Genomic DNA, 18,272 nt, shown 5'->3' with positions numbered 1-18,272 from the left:
CAATAGTAAGAATAGAAAAGAGTTTTACTTGAGCCAAACTGAGGACTAGCCCAGGAGCCAGCTTCTCTCTGAGAAGCTGCTCCAGAAAAGCAGGGTTTTCAGCAGTTTTATATCTTGTCAGAGTAAAGAATACTAAACAAGTCAGGGATACATTTCTTCAAGGTTTCAAAAAAACATGCCAGCACATATACATACAGCATGGACAGTATGGCCTTGGCACCTGGGAAGGGAGCCTTATCATCAAAGAAGTACCAGCATTGGCGTACCAGGAAGAGGGGCATTTAATCTTTATTTTTAACGTGGACATTCTTTACTTCTAGTCAATGTGCCCTTTTCTTTAATAATTAAAGCAGATGTACAATGTATGTTTGACAGGCCACAAATAGGCTGTTTTATTTAGCATAAAATTCAAGTTAACTCATGTGTAAGCCAGAATGACTTCCCTATATCTCAATATGTGAAATTTTCTTTTATCAATGGGTATTACTGAAAAGAAATGAGGCCCGTTGCTCACTATTCCCACCCTCTCTCCCTGTGACCTTGGCGTGAATGTCATCAAGCTTACCAGGCCTACTGAACCCCCAGCACAGCATTAGACTTTCTAGGAGATGAGGCTGCAAACCAGGCCATGCCTGGGGTTCCCCCAGCATGCTAGCATCTCCATGGTCAGATTCTGCTTGGTCTTTTCAGCATTGCTTGCTTCTTGCTCAGCATTTCATTCATTGTGGAACGCTGGCCTGAAAGCCAATGGCATTCAACCCTAAACACTAGAAAAAAGGCAAGGAGAGTAGTAATGTGATTGTTACCAGGCAGGGTTGGATGAACTTTTACAAATGAACTAGAGCGGTATTCTGTGCCAGGCCGCGGGGTGGAATACAGGGGATAGGGTAACACTTAAATACCATATTCTGAGATTTTTAAGGAAAAAGAAAAAGGAAAAGGAAAAAAGTAAAAACCCATTAAGTAACTGAATGGTAGTGCAAAGGTGGCCATCCCATGGACTTAGCTAATGTTTATTGTGTGCTTACTATGTGCCAGGCACTGTTCCCAATAAGTTACATCAGTGATTCATTTAACCCCACTCATGAGTAGGTGCTACTATGATCCCCATCTGACAGGTCAGGCAACTGAGGCAGGAGAGAGGAAACACCTTACCCAAGGCCACTTAAGTAAGTGGGGTGTGAACCTGGGTAGTTTGATTAAAATAAGGGGACACATGTATACGTATAACTGATTCACTTTGTTATAAAGCAGAAATTAACACACCATTGTAAAGCAATTATACTCCAATAAAGATGTTTAAAAAAAAGAAAAAGAATATGTAAGAAATGCTATAAAAAAATAAAATAAAAAATAAAAAGATGCTTTATTGGAATGGTTAAAAATAAATAAATAAATAAGGGGACACATCAAGTTCCCATCTTTTGGAATTTCTCCTGGTTCCATCTGAGCTAGTCTGATCTGGATGCCCAGAGAAAAGTGTTATTTATATATATATATATATATATTTTTTTAATATTTATTTATTTATTTTGGCTGCGCCAGGTCTTAGTTGTGGCACACGGGATCTTCGTTGCAACATGTTTAGTTGCGGCATGCATGTGGGATCTAGTTCCCCGACCAGGCATCAAACCCAGGCCCCCTGCATTGGGAGCGTGCAGTCTTACCCACTGGACCACCAGGGTAGTCCCAGAAGTGGTATTTTTAAAAGGAAGCTGTAAAGGGGGTTGTAGATGGTTCCCATTACTGTTGGTATCTGAGAAGATGTTAACACTCAGACCCCAACAGTCACATTTATTCCTTGGGCCTAGATTTTTGTCTTAAAATGTGAATGTGCCATCTGATCGATAATTAGCCATCAGCAACTCGGTGTGAATCACCACATGACTTCACTTTATTTTTAAGACATGGGGCTCAGAACAGATAGGTTGTATTGAAGGAAGAGGAGTGAGAAGGGGCCAGAGAAAGAGGGGGCAGGAGAGGGATTTACTGAGCTTGTGCTGCAGGATGTCAGGTGGCAAAACTCCTTCAGAAAAATGTACAGTATATCCTTGCAACTGCAGAAGCATCACCTTGAAGATCAAGATGAAAACAAGGACACCAGCTCTCAGTGCTTCTATTCAATTATGTCAAAAATTATAAGGATAGGAAATTAAATGGTCATTATTTAGATGATATTAGTCCTTACATAGAAACTTGTGAAAATTTATGGAACAATGGTTGGAATTAAAAGAGAATAAAAACAAAAATATAAAGTACCTTAGAGTAAATCTAACAAAAGATCTATAAGATCCCTATGGAGAAAACTGTAAAACTTTCTTAACAGAAGATCTGGATAAATGGAGAGAGAGCCTATGTTTGTAGGTAGGAAAACTCAGTGTTGTGTCTCTGTCAAAGTTCTCTGTATTATTTTCCTTGGGCTACTATAACAATGCCACAGACTGGGTGGCTTAAACAACAGAAAATTAACTTTTTCATAGTTCTGGAGGCTAGAAGAGGTCAAGCTGTCAACAGGGTGGGTGTCTGCTGAGGCCTCTCTCCTTGGCTTGTAGATGGTCATCTTTTCTCAGTGTCTTCATATGGTCGTGCATGTCTGTGCCAAATCTCCTCTTCCTATAAGGCCACCAGTCATACTGGATTAGGGCCCACCCCATGACCTCATTTAACTTTACCTCCTTAAAGATTCTATCTCCAAATACAGTCACATTTGAGGTACTGGGTGTAAGCACCTCAACATATAAATTTTGGGGGGATAATATTCACCCTAGAACATTCCCTAAATCAATCTACAAACTGAAGACTACCCCAGTGAAGTCCCAGCAAGGCTTTTCATGGAACTTGACCTTCTGAATCTAAGTTTATATGAAAGAGCAAAGGTCACATATAGACTAAAATTATTTTTGAAGAGAAGAACGGGATGGTAGGGAAGGCCTGATTGGGTATTAAAACTTATTATAAAATTGTAATAATTAAGGCAGAGTATATTGGTATAGGAATAAACAAATAGATCAAGGGAACAGAATAGACAATCGAGAAGCAAACCCACACATATATGAAAACTTGATAATTGAGAGATAACATAGCATATTAGAGGGGCTAACATGGCCTATTCAATAAATGATGCTAAAACAACTAGGTATCTGCATAGAAAAATAGAATAAAATTGGATGATTTCTTTTACCCTAGGAAAAAAAATAAATTCCAGGTATACTATAAACCTAAATGTGTTAAGAAAAACTTTAAAACCTTTATAGCAAAATATAGGTGACTACCTTTTTGACCTCAGGATAGGAAAATATTTCTTAAATAAGTCATAAAAAGAACAAATCATAAAGGGAAAGACTGATACATTTTACCAAATTAAAATGAAAAACTTCTGCACATAAAAATACCAGAAAAAAGTAAAAAAGAGAAGCACAGATAAGAAGAAAATATCAGTAGTGCAATAAGGCAGACAAAGAATTAAGAACCAGGATACATAAAGAACTACAAATCGATAAGAAAAATACACAAAATCCAGGACAGTTCCCAGAAGGAGAAACAAAAAAAATATGAAAATATACTCAACCTCAGTATTAATTAGGGAAATAAAAATTAGAACCAGCAGATACTACTTCACACGTGCCACATTACCCATAATATAAAAAAATTAAAGTAATTCTGTCAATTTCAAGGGTAGGAGAGTCATACACTTCTGGGTAGAATGGAAATAGGTATAACTACTCCAGGGACTAACTTAGCCATATCTAGTAAACTTGAAGACGTGCATACTTCAGGGTCTAGAAACTTTTTCCCATGTATAGAAGAGACCTACAAAAATTATTAAGCACAACATTATTTATAATTGCAAGTAACTGGAATCACCCTAACATAATCATTAACAGCAAAATGGGTAGATTTTTGTGGTATATTCATACAATGCATACAATGTACATAACAACAGAAATAAATGGACCAGAGTAACATGTATCAACACTGTGTCAGGTAGATCCTAGGCAGACAGATCTCAATAATTCCCATATACTTGTGTCCACACCTTTGTGCAATCCCCTCCCCTAGAATGCAGTCAGAACCTGTACCTTGATTCTAATCAATAGAATATGACAAAATTGATGAAATAAATCTTATACATTATATGACTCCATTTTAGCAGACTAGAGTGAGAGGTCCTGCTGGCCTTGCAGAGAAGCAAGCTACTATGATGTGACATGCCTAGGGAGCAGGCCACATGGCAGGGAAGTGGGTGTACCCCAGGATCCAGGGCTCTCAGCCACACAAACTCAAGGAAATGAATTCTGCCAACAACCTGAATGAGCTTGGAAGCAGATTCTTCCCCAGTTAGGCCTCCAGATGAGAATGCAGCCCAGCCAACTCCTTGATGGCAGCCTCATGAGACCCCGAGCAGAGGACCCAGTTAAGCCACATTTGGACTCCTGATCCACAGAAACTATGAGATAATAAATGTGTGTTGTTTTAAGCCACTGCATGTGGGGTAGTTCGTTACACAGCAATAGAAAACTAATACAGGGAGTTCCCTGGTGGTCTGGTGGTTAGGATTTGGTGCTTTCACTGCTGTGGCCCCGGTTCAATTCCTGGTTGGGGAACTGAGATCCCACAAGCTGTGCAGTGTGGCAAAAAAAAAAAAAAAAAAAAAGAAAAAAGAAAAAAAGCCTAATACAAACACGGATAAAAACATAATATTAATAGATATAAAGCAAGTTTCAGGAAGAGACACACAATATTTATAATATCATTAACATAAAGCTTAAAAACGTACAAACCGATTCTGTATACTGCTTTTAGGCTTACGTATAGATGTATACAGTAAAAGTATATAGACGTGCACTGGAATAATAGTCCCAATTTCAGGAAAGTGTTTCTCTCTTGGAGGGAGGGGAATATGATCAGAGAGGCACATGCAGGGACTTTAACAGTGTTTATAATGTTTTATTTCCTAAGCTGGGTAGAAATACAAGAGTGTTTATAATACTCTTCTCTATACCTTTTTGTATATCTAAAATATTCCACAATTCAAAAAAAAATTCTGTCTTCAGCTTTAGACTCCAATGGGAATGATGTTTTGTTGACAATGAATTTTGCCCACTTTCCCAAACCTGTAATTGGGAAGGAGTGGGAGAAAGAGGAGCCTGTAAGGCCTGGTTGGGGATGGATTTGGGATAATAGAGATGGAAGGAGATGGGAGGAGAGTGGGCCAGAGGGATGGCAGTCTACAGAGGTACCCTCAGTCACCAGGGAGCCACCCATAGACTCATCTCCCAGAGACCACAGTTGGCCTCAAATGGGTGACCTCAGCAGTTCCACAGTAAACCTTATCATTAGTTGTGGCTTTGCCCTTGCTTGCAATGGAACAGTTACTGCACAGCAGCCTTGCTGTAATCCTACACTCTGAGAATACAACAATTAAAAAAAAAAACCTTAAATGAAAATGCTGGCAGTTAGGCCATTAGGCAGAATCAAAGTTGCATTAAAAATAAAAACAAAAACCATAAAACAAAAGCCTGAACAGCCTGGCCTTAGAAAAAAAATTTGAGATAGGAAGTTATGACTCAGTTTGTAAAGAAATTGATTGAATTTTCCTATCGTATATCAGCAGTCAGTCATCTTCAGGGAAGGACAGTGGGGTCTATATTTTCTTTGATTTACAGCCATGAAGTTTAAGAGATGTTATGATATCTTGGTTGTATAAAGGAACCTCTAATCCCCAGAATGACCAAGAGAGGAATTTCCAGTGGTGTGCTGGTAACGTTGAACACCTGGTTCTCCAGAAAGAAAAAGCTCCTTGCTGATTTCCATGCTATAAATACTCTCACTGATTTTTAAGCTACCAATGTGATGTCACTGAGTGTGGAACTGGGAAGAGTTAGGACCCTCTTAAAATCCCATACATGCTGGCTTCAACATTCAACTGAAATTTCCTTCCTACCATGGTGGTGAGTAGCCCTGGCTGGAGGTCTCCGCTGTAGGTGGGATGACTATTATCAGGGAGGAGACTCCATATGTATGGCTCCTCCTGGCTCTCTCTCATGCCAAAGATGTTGAGATTTCATTGTTCCACTTGGAACGTAAAAGCACTTCCTTCATAGCCAAACATTTTTAGAGCATAAGAATGTATTAAACACATTAATACCATAACTATTCATTTTTTAGAAAAGCCGTAGAGCTGAGCTGTCCTTCCTGAGGAAGCCAGGGACTCAGTGCTGGGATGAAGTTCAACCTAGGTACAATACTTCTGCCATCATCATCAGCCTAGAGGGCAGGTCTCCTTGTAGATCTCAGGGAAGTTCATCTGAGGCTAAGTTTGGAAACTCCCCTTGGAGAATGTCAAGTCCCCGGGTCACTGTGCTCAGTTTTACAGTCCCCTTAAAGTTTTGCAGTTTGAAGGCATTTTCTGTGAAGAGTCAGGAGGTCTGGGTTGGTTAGAACGATTTGAGTACAAGTAACAAAGCACTCTGACCCAATTGGCTTAAAATAATGAAGAAATATATTATCTCAGATAATAAGAAGTCCCAAGGTAGGAAAGCACTAAGATGGGTTAATTCAGGGGTTCAAGAATGTCATTTAGGACCCAGATTCCTCTCATAGTTCTGCTCTGTCATACATTGTCCTGTTTAGCTCCCCTCATGGTTTTAAGATGGCTGCCATATCCCAGGCAAGCATGGCAACAGCCCCTGGAAGGAGAAGGACCAATTCTTCTGATACAGGAAAATTTTTTCAGAAACCCCATTTGACAGAAGTGGGTCAAATATTCTTTCCTAAATCAAACCATTTCACAGCGACTGAAATTACTATGATTAGCTTAGAATAAATCAGGATTTAACCAGAGAGAGAGGTAAACACAGACAATATTGTAGTCCTGCTTGATAGGCAACTGTCATCCCAAGGATTCTTTTACTGTTTTTATCCTAAGACTGTTGACTTGTACAGGTCAGTTTGGTCCTTTTGACTGACTGGAGAGAGCCACTTGAATCAGATCAATCAACTTGATAAGAAACGAATTATGCTATGTTTACTTAATTGATTAATCTCAAGATCAGTTTACCAAAAAGTATTTGTTAAGGACCTAGTGGGAACCTGGCACTTAAAAGTCACAACTATCAGGCACTGGACCCACTGATGTGTGGACATGGCCAATTGGACTGAGAGCTCCTAATCAACTGATAGAATAAGTAAACATTTCTTCCAGGTGAGCAGAGGTAAATACTCAAAAAAATACATGACTGTGATTTTCAAGATGGGTGCCAGGACAATTTAATTGGGGAAAGAATAGTCTTTCTAACAAATGGTGCTGAGACAACTGGATATCCACGTGCAAAAGAATAGAGTCGAACCCTTACCTTACACCATATACCAAAATTAACTCAAAATGGATCATTGACCTAGATGTAAGAGCCTAAACTATAAAAAACTTAGAAGAAAACTTGTAAATCTCACGACCTTAGGTTAGTCAATGGTTTCTTATATATGACACCTAAAGCATAAGCAACAAAATAAAAAATAATAAAAATTTTTTATTTTTAAAAATTAAAAATTTTTGTACTTCAAAGTACACTATCAAGAAAGTGAAAAGACAATCCAAAGAATGGGAGAAAATATTTGCAAATCATATATTTATTGAGTCTCTTGTCCAGAATATATAATGAACTCTTACAACTCAACAATAAAAATATAAATAATTCAATTAAAAAATGGACAAAGGATTTGAATAGACATTTCTCCAAAGAAGATATACAAATGGCCCATAAGCACATAAAAAGAAGCTCAACACTATTAATCATTGATGAAGTGCAAACCAAAACCTCAAGATATTACTTCACACACACTAGGATGACTATAATAAAAAAGACAGACAATAACAAGTGTTGGAGAGGACATGGAGAAACTGGAACTCTTATACATGGCCAGTGGGAATGTAAAATGGTGTAGCCACTTTGGAAACCATTTGACAGTTCCTCAAAAAGTTAAACATAATAAAGTTACCATATGGCCTAGCAATCAATTTCATTCCTAGGTAAATATGAAGAGAAATGAAAACATACATCCACACAAAAACTTGTGCACAAATGTTCATAGCAGTAACATGCATTATAGGCAAAAAGTGGAAACAACCTAAATTTCCATCAATGGATGAATGGATAAACAAAATGTGATATAGCTATATGATGGAATATCATTTGGCCAGGAAAAGGAATGAACTACTGATCCGTGCTATAGAATGGATGAATTTTAGAAACACTATGTTAAGTGAAAGAAACCACTCACAAAACGTCATATATTGTATGATTCCATCTATTTGAAATATCTAGAATAGATAAATTCGTAGAGACTGCAAGCATACTAAGGTTTGTCACGGGCTGGGGGAGGGGGAAATGAGAAGTGACTATTAATGAATATGGGGTTTGTTTTTAGGTTGAAGAAAATGTTCTCAAAGTAGATAATAGTGATGGCTACACAACCTGATGAATATACTAAGAACCACTGAACTGTACACTTTAAAAGGATGAATTCTATAGTATTTGAGTTATATTACAACAAAAATATTTATAGGACTGTCTCAGGCCTTGGCGGCCGGGCAGGTAGAATTGGACAAAAAAAAATCAGTGGGCTAATAAATGTTTAGTTTGCAAAATTTACAAAATTCTTTTATGATTCTGAAATTTGCACATTCCATTTTATCTCCTTCTGCCTCTTTGGTCCAAAGAATTATTGTACAGACCAGTGGTTCTCAACCTTGGCTGCACATTTTGGAAATCACCGAGGGAGCTTTCAGAAAACATAATGCTTTGGCCCGACCCATGGCCAATCAAATCAGAGTCTCTGGTTTCCATCCCCAAAGCCCTGGCATCTTATTTCATTAAAAACTCCCAAGTGATTCCCATGTGTTGCCAAGACAGAAATTAAAAAGTAGACCAAGATCTGGGCAGCACTGGTTCATAGTTTGAGGTGGTTCTTTAGCTAATTCTTTTCTCCCCCTTGAGTTTATTGAGATATAACTTATATACATTAAAATTTACCCTTTTAAAGTATACAGTTTAATGAATTTTGACAAATGTATACAGTCCTATGATAACCACCACAATCAAGATAGAGACCATTTCCATTATTCCCCCAAATGCCTTCATTTCCCTTTGTAATCAGTCCTTTCCCCCATGTATTAGACGCATGTACTAGAATACTATGCAACATTAAAAAGCAGGTCCTTGAAAATACATATAAGAAAATGGAGAAAAAAATTTACTATGTAAAGTTAAGAGCAAAGAGCAGAAAAAATATATAATGTAATCTTAATTGTTAATCTTTTTTTACATGTGTGCACAGATATATACATCTGTTCATATAGGTATACATTTGTAGGAAAAAAACCAGTGGTTATCTCGGGTTGTGGGAATTACAGGAAATGTTAATTTTCTTCTTTACATTTTTCTCCATGTTCTAGTTGGTCTATAATAATGTTACTTTTATAATGAAAATAGTAATGATATCTACAAAACAGTGATCTATGGGCAAGTGATACATGAAGAGCTTCTTACAGACCAAACTGCCATCCCCTACACGGTTCCAGGCCCCTAGCTGCAAATCTAGCCCTCTGACCCCATCCACTTCAGGTCATTGGCTCATAGCAACTGTTATAGACAAAAGAGATTAATAAGAAGATATTGACTTCTACTGAGATAGATATCAAAAAATATTGACCCAGAGAAGAAAATATTGATGGAAGAAGAATCAGGGTCTTCCATTGCCTTGAAGGGAGTAATAAACCTTCTTGTTTGTTGAATGCCATATTCTGTTTATTTCGCAAACACTTGTGCATTTGAAGTCAAAGATGGCACATCCCTGTAAACGCTATTAGAAGTTTGAATTCAGAAACTACCACGAAGGGAAGGTGTCCCTATGGGTACAGAACAGATATAATTTATAGCAGAGAGAGTGAGCAAGTGAGCTGAGACAAGATCTTGACAGTGGAGGTCTATTCAGGTTTGGTTTCAGTTCCTTTAGATTCAGCAGAATCCTAATTAAAGATACTAAGACATAGCTTCCAACCAGCTCAAACCAGACCCAAACCAGCTGAAACCAGCTTCAGGTCTCCAAACTAGACACAACTGATTCAAGCTCCCTCAGAGCCAGCACACTGGTCTTCTGGATTTTGGGTGATTTCTTAGGACAAATAAAATTGGATATGACTGCAGTTGGCATACTTTTTCCAACATTTTTCTCAAATAAAAGAAGATGATATAATAACATGTTGGTTGAACCACCATTTGGTCCAGCAACTTTGTTTTTTTCCAGGTTGTTCTGGAATGGGTTACACTTATTTGGGTGAAATAAAGGGGTGAAATTAGTTTCGAGTTAAACTATTCCTCTAGTTCGGGTATAGGCTCTGTATCATTTTTCCATTGTTGCATAGCAAACCTGTCCAAAACACAGAGACTTAAAATAATTACTTATTTGCTCATAATTCTGTGGGTTGGCAGTTTGGGGTAGACTGAACTGGGATGGCTCACATAGTATTGGCTGGGCTCATTCGTGTGTCTGCGGCCTCAGCTAGGATGGTGAGGCCTCTTTCTCCTCATGCTCCTTCATCCTCAGAAGGCACTTGTATTCCAAGAGGGTGAGAGCAGAAGCTGCAAGGCCACTTAAGGCCCAAGTTCAGGTTCATAGTGTCGCTTAGTGTCACATCCTATAGGGCAAAGGAAATCACAAAGGTAGTCCAGGTTCAAGTGGTGGGGAAATAGACCCAACCTCTTGCAGGGAGAAGCTGCAAAGAATCTATGGTCATTTAAAATCCACCATGGACTCTCAAACTGAAGGCAATACAGTATAGCTAGAAGAACAGAAAGCTTTGGAAACTGACTTCCCAGACTCCAAGTTATGGCCTGTCCCTGGCTGTAACAATTTCTTCCTGGAGTTCCCTACATCTCTCTCTCTATGTTCTCAACAGGATGTCAATAAATCTCTCTGCTACCGAGAAATTAACTGAGCAATGTGGAATCCCTTAGAATGCTTTCAATTCTAAGAAACAAAATCCTAACTCAAGAAAGTTCTGAAGTAGAAAAACTTGAGGGGCAGTGAATTCAGTAGCTCAGTAGTGTCATAAAAACCCAGATTCCTTCCATCTTTCTGCATGGCCACACTTGATACATTTTCTTTGTCTTTGGCTAGGACCCCTTACACTTGGTTGCAAGGCGTCTGACACAGTTTCAGGTGTTATATAAAAATGTAACGATGTCTGTCTCCTCTTTGGGTCATTTATTTATTTTTTGAGTGAAGACCTTTCCTTGAAGCCCCGCCAGCAGCCTCTCCCTACAACTCACTGATCCCAAATGCATTGCATGTTCCTGTCTGAATCAGTCAGTGGCAAAGACCATGGGATTACTGGTTGGTTTAGGTCAGTCAGAACTCACCTCCTGGAGCCCAGACTCCCCTGAAGCCCAAGATCAGGAAGAGGTGAGTGGATATCTAAATAAAATTGGGGTTTTCTTGGGAAAGAGGAAGGGCAAGGCTGTTCAATAGACAGACAAACCAATGCCTTCCACCGTGGATTAGGCCTGATATGTTTGGGGAATGTGCTTTGTCCTTAGGCATCTTGAGGCATAAATGATGAAATTTAAGGGAACATATTATGTACTTTGCAATACCATAGATAGTGAGGGGGAAAGAGGAAAACTAAGTCCTTATTCTCCAGGAGCTCATATTGAAGTTACGGAGCCTCTGCATAAACACATGGAAAAGCCAACCAGCACTACGGGTCTCGATATGAGGGCTACTGAGAAGAAATCCTGTAACTCAGGTTCCAGCTGAAGTCACCTTTCCTAGAGAATTAACTAAAATCAGCTCCAACGTCCCCCTAACAACCCGTGGCAAATCCAAAGCACCCTCTGCCCCTGTTCCCATCACCAATCTCTGTGAATTCTGTCTTGGACAGGGTGAAGGGGCTTATGGCCTGTGGTCACATCTGGCTCTGGATTCTTGCTTCCTCTGAATTCTATTGCACTGTGTCTTAATCTTATGGCTGTTTCCTTCTCTTTGTGCAATGCTGACCTGATGAAGGACCCAATTCCTCTCCTTTGATTTTTTTTCTTCCCTTCAGGCCAGTGGGGAAAAAAAATTTCTTTTCAGGTTCTTTTCCATTATAGGTTATTACAAGATATTGGGGGTTTTTGTTTTTGTTTTTGTTTTTTGGCCACACCGCGCGGCACACAGGATCTTTGTTCCCCGACCAGGGATTGAACCCACAGCCCCTGCATTGGAGGGGCAGAGTCTTAAACACCAGACCACCAGGGAAGTCCTTATTACAAGATATTGAATAAAGTTCCCTGTGCTATACAGTAGATCCTTGTTCTTTATTTTATATACAGTAGTATGTATCTGTTAACCCCAAATTCCTAATTTATCCCTGCCCCCCCGAAACTAACGTTTATTGAACCATCATTGTGTCCCTGGGACTAGTCAAAATTCTTTACGTGTATCAACTCATTTAATCCTCACCATAACCATATTATTCCTCTTTTAGAAAGACGTAAACGGAGGCAGGAAGAGGTTAAGTCAAAGGTCATTTGCAAGTAGCAGACACAAGCTTCAGACACAAGCAATCTGGCTCTGGACGCACCCTCACACTTCTGGGGGCAACTCCTTGATCCCCCATCTCTCCTGTCCTCTTCCTTCTCCTTCTCTCCCTCCAACAACATTTGATGTCTATGGAGGTGAATGGAAAACACGTGGGCTCCTTCCATCACGTTGTAGATCTGCGTTCCAGAATCTGCCTCAAGCAGGGCGGGAGAGGGGTGGAGGGTAGGGCTGTGACCTATTGGAATAGCTCTGGTTCATAGAAAGTGTAAAGGCCTGGCCATCTGATGGCAAAAGGGGAAGGGTGTTGTGAAAGGGCACCTCTGTGCTTTCCTGGTGATGGGGGTCTTCTGTGGCTGGTGTGTGGGAGGCCTCTGGGAAGGGGTAGGGGGCAGAATGGGCTGTGGAATGGACTCCCTGGGTCTGCTACTGCTCTCAGGTGTGCTCAGAACCCCGCCACTCCCAGCTGTGGGCTGATGGAGGGAGGAGGTGGGGGAATCACAGGAGGTTCTGTCTCTGAGGGTCTCTGCTCATTTCTTTCTGTGATGAAGGTCTCTTCTTATTTTAAAAATGGTAGGCAATAAATCCCAGAGTGGCTGAAACAGAAAAAGAGAGAAAGAGACTTTATGAATGCACTTTCAAACCAAGCTCTTGGCCAGGAGACATGCAAACTCTTTCAGTAACCTTATTCTGGACCTACTTAAATGGAAACAGCCTCCTGTATTTTTAGCTGCTGTGTAATTGAAGTAAAAATGAAGGGGGGAAATGTGTATGTATTTTTTCCTTTCCTAGTTAGAGTAAGAAAGAGTTGCTCATTATCTCTTAATCGAATTTTTGCCTGGAAGAGAAGGGAAGACCCAAGAGTCCTTCTTGGCTCCTCCCCTCGTCTGGATGGGATTTAAACCCAGAGAGGGAAGCCGAGGAGAGGAGAGAACGAGGGACAGACAAGCACCAAGGTCTGCAGCCCCAGGGGCCTGGCTTCCGGGTGGCAGAATTGTTGGAAGTGGTGCCCAGCAGCCTCCGAGGTAAGAGCACCAATCTCTGAAGATTTTACCTGTGTGAGGGAGGATGGTGGCCAGGTGGGATGAAATTCACGTGCCTCAGTTCCTGAGCCTGAATATCCAGGCAGTGTAACTGGTCTCCTATCACCTCCATAAGGAGTGAAAACCCAATTACGAAATATTTCCCAGGACCTGAGTAATGTGCCCTTAGATAGTAGTATACTTGGTTCCACGACTGGGCTAAGTACAATATTCTTCTTCCTTGGCCAGATGCAGTCTGTGTTGTAGGGAAATTTCTACCTGGAGTAATAGATTTTTATGTTAAACATTTCTTTTAAGTCTAGCGTGTTCTCATCTCTATTTTTTTGTTGTTGTTGTTCACTTCTTTACAACGTAAGATCTCTCTTTTTTTTTTTGTAATTTATCTGTTATAGCTCACTTTTTTAGTCCTAAAATGGCACTTTTATATCAGTTGTGATCAGGAAACTATTATAACTTTTCCTTTTTCTGGATTTTGTATATACCAATTAAGATGATGTTTGTGAATGTACTTGAAGAGCTTTGAAGTTTATTCAAATATTTAATTTTATCAGTTTTGATTCTTATTTGTAAGAGGACAACTTCTCAACATTCTCATGCTATTACCCTCACAATGCCGCAAAGAAAACATTTTGAAACATTGCAAGAAATTTTATGGTGGGCTAATTTTTGGAGGTCTTTTTATTTATTTATTTATTTATTTTTATGTTTGGGAGAGAGCTGGGGGAAGGAGAGAGAAAGAATGAGTGAGAACAATCACTTGAAAGCACAAAACTGAGTTGCTTATATAAGCATTAAAAAAAGAACAAGTCCTAACATAAAAATGAGAAACTGCCCACATCTGGACATAGGTTAACCACAGTGCCCAAAGTCCATTGGTTCTTGGAGAAGCCAAAGTATCACTAAAGTATCAGGTGACACCTGCTCAGCCAGGACTATAGATTGGTAGCTGGCAGAGCACAGGATCTTCATGGAAAAAAATCAGTGATTTTTGGCCTTTGGGCATTTGTTGGAGACTCAGAGTTAAGGTGTTGGGAGAAGGGACTCAGGAAGGAATAGAGAGTACCAACATCAGTATCATTTTCCCGGGGAGGAGGGAAAAAAACCACCTGACATTCTTTTATGCAATTCTGAATCCTGCTATGTCCCCAAGTATGTGGGCTGCAACTGACTCCTAGAAGACGGAAAATAGGACAGCATGACTTCAAATCATCTTGTGGCTTCTGTTTCCATTCTAGCCCTGTTCTGTGGTTTGAAATGAAGGGTAGACTGAGGTCTGTTCCTGAGAAGATGCCCGAGGAAATCGTGCCCAGACCCAGTGGAAACTCTTGTCCACCCGGCGCTCATTCCAGAGCCTTTGTTCCTATAGGGTCTGGATACAGACATGAGATCATGGTTTAGGTTCTGCGGCAGCATCTGGAGCTGCCAGTCTGGGAGGTGATGATGCTAAGATCTCAGACCTGATCCCTGGATGGGCAGGGGCTTTGCCGGGTTTCACCACAGTAGACTCACTGCTAATGCCAACCAGCCACCATCTGAATACGTGCTGTTGGCTTCAGAGAGACCCAGGGAGAGTGGGTGGAGCAGTGCAAGTCCTCAGAAATTAACAAGGAAAAGCCTCTCCTCTTTGATAGAAGGCTGGAACTTTAAAGTTATTTCAATATGTGGAAAACCACCCACTAAACAAGAAAGGAATTGCAACTTTTTCATCATGTGCCTCTCTTCATTATCAATCAGCTGAAGTAGAGTTTGTCATCAGACGCCCTAAGGACCATGGGGAATAAGGTTAATTGTATATAAGGTAATACTTAGTCATTTTGGATACTGGGTATTTGGTTTGATGTGGTTTGAGGTCCCTGAATTTTTGCCCTTGTGTCCTTTTTATCTCCTCCTCGTGCATGAGCCTGTGCATTCCCATGAAAGCAAAAGGTCTTTTTGTGACCTTCCTGTGGGATAAATGAACATCTTTGCTTGATGTTCAGAAAGAGCTTTTAAAAGTGCTTAGCACAGAGGTTGGCACATGATAAGTGCTTAGAAAATGGTAGCCACCATTCTCATCACCCATTTGAGCTTTTGCAAGGTGGATCAAGATTCAGTTGATAGAACAAAACAATCACACAAGCCTGTGGCCACCTGTGAAAAAGTGATTGAGTGCTGAGGCTGGGTCAGCAAATGCCACCCTTTGTCTTTTACAGCCTATGGCATATGGCAGACTTGATGGAAAGAGTTCTTTGGGAGAAGGGGTATTGCATGGCGGTGTGAGGTCTCCACAAAGATTTTTTGGACATTCATTGGGTGTATTCTACTGAGCTAGAAGAGTGGCCGGGGGGGCGGGGAGAAATGATGCCTGCAATATGACCATATTTAGCCTTATCACATGAAATCAATTTTTCATTCTCACCCACACCCAGCTGCCTCGTGTCCTATAGGGCAGGGGTCCCCAGCCCCCAGGCCTTGGATTGGTTGAGCCATCCCCCTCATCGCTCACACTACCACCTGAACCCTCCTCCACACCCACCCTCCCTGTCCGTGGGAAAACTGTCTTCCATGAAACTGGTCCCTGGTGCCAAAAAGGTTGGGGACCGCTGCTGTAGGGAATGCCTGTGTAGAGAGTTCAATGTTGCAGAGACTAGAAATAAAAGTGTTGTATATAATGGGTCTGTCTGGAGTCGGACCCAACAGAAACAGCACGGCCTTGTGCATCATATGTGTTTGCAAACTGAAGGAGAAAGAGACACAGAGGTGAAACCCGTTATCTAAGGTCTCCAGTCCAGGATGAGTTGAGCCAGGGCAAGTCCTCAGTTGCACGAGAACTTGCTCTCCTAGACTGAGTATTTGGGTCAAAAGACCCTAGATTCACTCAGTGTCCAGGCTGTAGATCACTGGTAGAATATGCCCAAGGGAGTTTGGGGAAGGAGTAAATTTTCCAGGGGACTTCTGTGACATCGATGCATCCCTAGCTACCCACCTCCCTCACTTTTCCTTCATAGTTCAATGATGTCCACCCTGTCATTTGGGGATAGAATATCTTCTTTTTAAGTGATTCCACTAGAAACCCAAGATAATACAGTTTTTCTAAAACCCAAAGTAGTGCTCTTATTTGCTTGTGGTTAACTGTAAGGGCAAGATGAAGTCATAAGGGAACCAGAGAAAGCCCCAAATTTAAGTAGAAAGATCTGTAACTGTGGCTAAGGAATTGGCTGCCACTCTCTTTGGTGTAAGTAGTATATTTTATTCCTGCCCTTCTTTGGAGAAAATGAGGTGACACGAAGATCATCAGCCCTAAGATTGGAGAGGATCATCTGGGATCAGAGCCCATCCTTCTCCTCTGGCCAAAGGCTTGGTTGGTAACTGCCCCTACAGACAGAAGTCTTCGTCTGCTTTGTGTTTCCTAGGAAGGGAATTTTCCAGCCTCTCATGAGAAGTGACTAGAATTTAACCTCCCTATTGGACAAACACTAATTTATCTTTCCAGGGGATCATCCTTGGTACTGCGCAGAGAAAAGTACAGGCAAAGAATTTAGTTACTGAGCAGCTAATGTTTAACTGAGCACTCAGTATGCCTTGGGTTTCCTTTATTTCCAGGAGAACCCCTCTCTTAAATATCCAGGAAGGAGGACATTTGGTCTCTTTTTCACATGTAGTAATCTTCTCATTGGATTTTTTTTTTTTCATTTGAGGCAGTATATATAGCAAAGAGATAAAGAACACAGATATGGGGAAGGGACTGACCTGGTGTTGATACCAGCTTTGCTGCTTATTAGCTGTGCGTCCTTAGGCAACTTAACCTCTCTGAGCACCTGTAACAAAGAATGACATCAATTGACTCCCAGGATTTTGAGGATTAAATGAGAATAATGTCTATAAACTGTCCGGCATAGTACCTGTCATCTAATAAAGACACATGCAGAAAACCCAGTGGCTATTATTATTTACACAAAATATTACTTTGGCCGGGACTGTGCTGTGAGGTTGTGAATATGGAGGGGATCTACACAGTCATGGTCGCTGTCATCCCTGAGCTTATAGGGATGTCTGGGCTAGGAACTCACACACAGATTTGGGAGCTGTCAGTGTGTGGCTGGAAGTTACAGCCACAGGGGTAGATGTGGCCGCCAAGAGAGAATGAATAGGGCATAGATGTAGAGGCCAGTGACATCAGTGTGCCTTCAGGGCCGAACCAGGAGGACCGTCCACCCTTTTCACGGTGTTTCCAGTTCATCGTCAGCAGGGCACACCTCAAAGAGCCTTTCTCAAAATAGCAGTAGCAGGCAGCATTTGTCCTGAGTCTTAACGTGCCCCGGCTCCCACTTCCCACGTCGCCTACCACCTGTCCTGCAGTCAGAATTAAAGACACATTCAGTCAATGAGACTGATTCTTGTGGACGTCTGGTTTCCTGCATGCACATTCCCAGCATGCAAACGCCCTTTGGTACATTCCTTTAGCAGTTACCTCTCTTTCCGTGGGAAACTATTCCTCAACAGAATAATCATCCCCGTTCAGAAACTTATTATCCCGCATTTCTCTGAGTGACATTAGCTGCCCTCACCACCCCCTCCCCATCCTTGTAGAGCTGGGTCTGTGGTCGCCGTGCATGAAAGAGTCGGTGAGGTCATCCCTTCCTTGTGCTGACCCTCCTGCCACGTGTG

This window comes from Eubalaena glacialis, chromosome 3 (genome assembly GCF_028564815.1).
Source record: "Eubalaena glacialis isolate mEubGla1 chromosome 3, mEubGla1.1.hap2.+ XY, whole genome shotgun sequence".
Lineage (NCBI taxonomy): Eukaryota > Metazoa > Chordata > Mammalia > Artiodactyla > Balaenidae > Eubalaena > Eubalaena glacialis.
This window is presented reverse-complemented; position numbering follows the sequence as displayed.